The following is a 5,802-nucleotide window of genomic DNA, read 5'->3' as shown; positions in this document are numbered from 1 at the left end:
GAGAGCATATCAATTATTCTTTACTTCATATTCAATTTTTAAATATAAGCCTGGAGCTCTCTGGGCTGTATTCCTGAGGTATGTTACTAAAGCTTTGCAGTAAGCTTTCTCTTGGTGTTAGGATCTCTCACTTCCCTTCAAAGAGTATGACTCTTAGTCTATGTAGGCTGCAGTCAGGGAATGCTATGAACCAGGAAGCTTGTAAACAACAGGCTGGAAGTAAATGAAAAGATCGAGACATCAGCTGATTCAGTGTCTGGTGAGGCCTCGCTTTCTGGTTCATAGGTAGCACCTTCTAGCTGGGTCCTCATATGATGGAAGAAACGAAGCAGCCCTCCCAGGCTTCTTTTATAAGAGCATTTATCTTGTTCATGTGGGTTCCACCTTCATGACATAATTACCGCCTGCTCACCTTCTGACAACTGTCCTCTTGGGTGCTAGGATTGCAGCATTTGAATCTTGAGGGAAAACAACCATTCTAACCATAGCAATGACTTGCACCAGTCCTTCTGGGTTAGTCTCTCCTATTTGACCATCCCAGGACCAGAGCTAATTTGGCTCCTGTATTTGCAAACTGTCTACATAGGCAGCTGTGATTTGGAGCTGAATTTGCACTCTTTGGAGCTGACTTCCAATCAGCTCTCACCAGAGTAGTGGGGGTCAGCGGGGCAAGAGATCAGCCACTATATGGCCACAGAAAGCAAGGCAGCCTCAGGTAAGTTCTGAGGAGTTTCTGGCCCATTTCACCTGCTTATTGCATAATGGCCTCTGCCTGTTTCCCATGGCCTCCAAGCCACAGATTGGTTGGCCTGCCTCTTCTTAGACTGTGCCATTTGCTCACCATATTTTTTCCTGCACTACCCACAAAAGCGGCAGGGGTGTATACGGGTCTTTAATTAACTGGGCATAGGAAGTCTGGCTATCACTAGACCCACACAGAGAGAAGCCAGTTACCGCACTGAGAAAAGGGAGCTTTCCAAAGGATTTTGGAGGATTCCTTTTTTTTCTTTCCAAAATATGACTTGAAAGAGACAAAAGAGAGTTTCCACAGGGGGGAAAAAAATCTTACATGAAATCCAAAGATTACAGAAATGACCAGGCTTATACAAAGAGACTAACTTCTGATTTCACTGACACACCAATTACTGAGTCTCCGCTTGAGGCTTATTCCTCTCCCTGAAGATCTGGCATATTTCATACTCCCCAAAGGAGCCGTTTGCTCTAGAGACACAGAATCATGCAGGATAATCATCTTAGCAGACAAATGGGAGGAGACAGCAATAATAAATATTTCTGCTAAAAGAATATAAAGGAATTAAAGCTTGGGGCATCTCTGGAGCACCAGCTGCTTCATAATAAAGGCAATGATAGGGTGACTCCTCAGCTAGACTGCAAAAACGTCTCTTAGTTACAGGTGTCAAAGCGCAAGAGTCTGGAGCTTGCTTTATGATGCCATTTAGTACGCTGTTGGTGTCTGCTCACAACTTCAATGTTTTCCCTGGCACCAGAAGCAGGGTGCCTTCAGTCGTTTAATTCCCAACATCTCCCAATCCTACAGCCTGTTTCTGTCTCAGTTTTCCCCTAACCACAGACTACCCAGTCCCCTTGCTCTTTAAAGAGAATTTTCTTTACAAGAAGGCCTAAATAATTGCATAAGTGCTTGTTGAACTATTAAGATCAGTCCCACATGAGGATGTGATTATAAGAATAAGGAAGGTAACAATTGGAACAGTTTTGTTTTTTTCACTCAAATCCACTTGTTGATAATAAAACTTAAGAGTTTCAGAAGCTGCCCCTTCCTGGGGTTATGATGGGCAGTAAGATGGCATCTGCCAGCCGGGTCGTCCAGGCAGTCAAGCCACACCCACCATTAACAAGTTCCCCTGACAGAAGAGACAATCCTAAACCCAATATATCAGAAGCTTTGGCGTCAGCAGGGATCCCCTCTCACTCTTCTGTAATTTCACAGCATTCTAAGGGGAGTAAATCATCAGGGTTGCTGATCCATCCAGGTCCACCAGACACTGCAGAAATAATAAAAACACTACCTCAGAAGTATAGAAGAAAACTAATATCTCAAGAGGAAAGGGAGTTTATCCAACATGGAGGTCCAGAGTAATGATTGTGGCTGCTGTTTGTCATCAGACAAAAGAATTATTTTTATAATGAAGGACTTCCAAAATGACATATGAAAAGTTGTATATTAAATAACCTTAATAAATATTCTGCAAAAAAAAGAAATACAGAAACTTTAGATGGATACATGGATCTTCTAATTTATGTATCTTGGTCAGCTTTTCCACAAGCTTACTTAATTGTTTATATACTTTATACTTATTAAAGTATACATTTGGAAGTGTTAGCCTATTAATTTACTCTTGATTTTCAAGTAATACCAGTGACAAACTAGGAAAAGCACACAATGTCTAGCAAACTGTAGATTTCCTATGCTCTCACTTTTCTTTCTGATTCTGTTTAGAAATAGAAAAAAACTTACTAGATAGAATTACTGTATTAGGGAAGTAGTTTTCCTGAAATTAGAAGAGAATTGGTAAAATAACATCAACATTATTCTTAATTTTGTAATGTTTTTTCATTCACAAGGTTACTGGAATAAACAGGCATAAGCATATCTTACTGTAGATGATCAGCATATAACCAATGACTGAGATGAAGACCTGAGAGACAATTCAAAAAACTGTACTTGTAACCTTTATTCAGGAAAAAAAAAGTCAGTATAAAATGCAAAATAAGAGATCACAATGAATATAGACAGGAATAAATGTATCACTGGAAATTTCAGTTTAAAAAAAAGACAAAAGAGTTTCAAAAAGTGAGACAGCTCCTAATGAGAAAGTTGAGAACATTACAGGATTATACAAGTATGACATAAAAAAATTTAATAAAAACAAGGGATCCTATGGCCTACAAGGCTCATAGATAAGGACAAACCCATCCAGGCGAGAAGAAAAGATCAGGGATGCTACTGTGACTTGAACATGTCCCCAAGAATTCATATGCTAGAAACTTAGTCCCCAGATATTATATGTTAGTGGTGTTTAGAGATGAGGCCTTTGAGAGGAAATCAGGATTAGATGAGGATATGGGGGTGTCATTGGCAATAGCATTATTGGCTTTATAAGAAGTGGGAGACCTAAACTAGCTTGCTTGTTCTGTACTACCCTGTACTGCTTTCTACCATGTTATACGTACCAAGATGACTTACCAGTGTTGGCACTGTGATATTGATATCCTGGCCTCCACAACCATGACTGAAATAAACTATTGTTTATAAATTACCCAGCCTGTGGTATTCAGTCATAGCAACAGAAAACAGACTAAGATAGATGCCTTTGTGGGGGTGGTATTTAAGATGTCTTGAGAGTTTGGGTTAAGGTAGGGAGTGCTAGCACAAGCCTACCAGATGTGAACTGGGCCTGGATGAGATTGGAAAAGTTGTCTTAGCTACAGAAACTAAGCTGTTAGGACACCAGGAGGTCATATGCATGTGTTACCGAGTGTCTATGGGTGACAAAAATCGTAATTCAGAAAAGTATTACAACTAGAAAAGTTCTATCATTGGGTAAGCGCAGAAATGTAAAATTCCAAGTGATCAGGTAAGAATGTTGAGAAAAATAAGTTAATGATGATTCTAAGAGAGCTCTTAATTTCCAAGAATTACTGGGGACTTAGAATCCTATCTACCAGGAGAAGGGGTTGGCAAGAGCTGGGCACCTCAGGAATCCCTGTCAACTCACTGAGCGTGGGGCCAACATTCAAATTCTGAAATGATCCAGGGGCATTTGGCAAGTTACCAAGCAGACTGCCGAACTGTACCTAAGGTTCAAGGCAAGAGACTCACGGAAGGCCTCACACAAAATGAAGAGCCTAAAGACTCAGGGGAGCCTCAGATGTATTACTGCACGCACATTTAGCCCAATACTACCAGATATGCATTTCTGTGTAGCAACAAACTGTAATGCCAAGCCTCACTAGGTAAGGCTGAGCTGCTAGTATTTTCTTTCTGTAGGACCTGGGATTCTGCACTGGGGCCTGTGTACCTGTGGCAGATGCCCTGTGTGTGTAGTTGGAGGTGAGAAAAATTTGATGAAACCATGAAAGGGGTGCAAGGCAAACTTCTCACCTGCCTTGGCCTGAGTCCACACAACAGAGTAGTAGCAACAAAATGCTGTGCTTCGTATGGTGCCCCCAGCATTGGAGGTAGAGAGCACTTCAGAGTGAGCAGAAGATTACACTGGCAGGCACACTTAAATAACCAAATGAACATTTAGGAAAGATAATAATTTCATATTTTCCATTTTTTTCAATGTGTCAGGTCCTTCCTCGGTACAAAACCTGTTGATTCTAAACTAATGAAATATCTTTTTCCCAATAGAGCCAATTGCTCACTTTCTTATGTCTCTTCATATTTCACTTTATAGTTCCTGAAATATTCAAAAAGTAGCCCTGTAATCGTAAATTGTTGCTTGGGCTACATTTCATAACGTTAAATACTTTATATTACTCTTAAATATTTACACATACATACGTATAGATATAAATGTGCCATGCATAAAATAGGGTCCTAATTCTTTACATGAACAACTGGATGGCTGAACACTAAGGAAACATTTTTCCTTTTTGTGAAAAAAGATATTCATAAGATGTACGTACATTTTCCAAAAAATTAAGATTTCAGCTTTGCTCACTTTTTGTGTAAAATTAGAATTTGTTCACCTTATTAATTATAAGATCATCTTGAGTATTTGAAAAGAAAATCAACAGTTTTTAAAAACTACCCAACATGAATTTGATATTGTATATGTATCATTTATATGGCATAAATATACATTCAAATTTTATACATTTTTATTCCTCTAGATCAAGGATTGGCAAGGTATGCATTCCCAGCCTACAGCTGGCTGCCTGTTTCAGGAATAAAGTTTTGCTGGCACACAGCCACGCTCATCCATTTGTATGTTATATATAGTCGCTTTCACAGCATAGCAGCAGAGTATAGTAGTTGGGACATAAACCACATGTGAGGCTAAAATATTTCTATCTTGTCCTTTAAGAAACCAGTTTGCTGACCCCTGCTCCAGATTGCTATCAACAGAGCACAACTTATATGAAAATATTAATTCTAGCATCGTTAGTGATTATGCTAGCATGAAAGTATATTTTATAATGTGAATAGGTAGTAATTTATGAAATAAGCATTTTACTCTCATCTAATTCTTCAACATTAGGCCTAAATATGTGAATTCAGTTGGATTTGGTATATTTGACTTTTAGTCATATAAAAACATACCTTTCCGTACTTTGAGATTATGCCATTCAGAAAATGTAGCTAGTAGACTGCTCAGTTTCTAACTTTTAAACATTGAGACAGATGGTACGAGAGCCTCCATTGCAACGCTCATCCTAGGCCTGGCAAACAATAGAAACGGGACTGAGAAGGAGGACTTAGTCCTGCCAAGAAGTACAGGTTGTAAAGAAGAGGTGTTCTTTCTCAGTGGTTTTTTTTTTTTTTTTAAAGAAAAAATAAAAATAACAATAAAACAGAGTTTCAAAACAGGTTAGTTAGAGAGTTACAATAATTAATACATTCCATACTGTTGTCTTCATAGTAGTTTTTCAGAGTACAAGATATAGACACGATATTGTGTCCAAACAATATTAGCACAATCCTTTCCTTTCAATAGTTGTATAACTATCTTGTGTATAGATATATATATATTTTTTTCTTTTTCCCTTTCTTCCTTTCAGAAGCTGAATGACCACCGGGTACTCCAGAAGGGA

General features: G+C 38.7%; 1 pseudogene; it reads left to right on the top strand.

Moving 5' to 3' along the window:
- Positions 1-1,807: 1,807 nt before the first annotated feature.
- On the top strand, positions 1,808-2,206 carry LOC102021745 (annotated as a pseudogene).
- The last annotated feature ends 3,596 nt before the right edge of the window (positions 2,207-5,802 follow it).

This window comes from Chinchilla lanigera, unplaced genomic scaffold (assembly GCF_000276665.1).
Source record: "Chinchilla lanigera isolate Chin_1 unplaced genomic scaffold, ChiLan1.0 scaffold00011, whole genome shotgun sequence".
Classification (NCBI taxonomy): Eukaryota; Metazoa; Chordata; class Mammalia; order Rodentia; family Chinchillidae; genus Chinchilla; species Chinchilla lanigera.
This window is presented reverse-complemented; position numbering and strand designations above follow the sequence as displayed.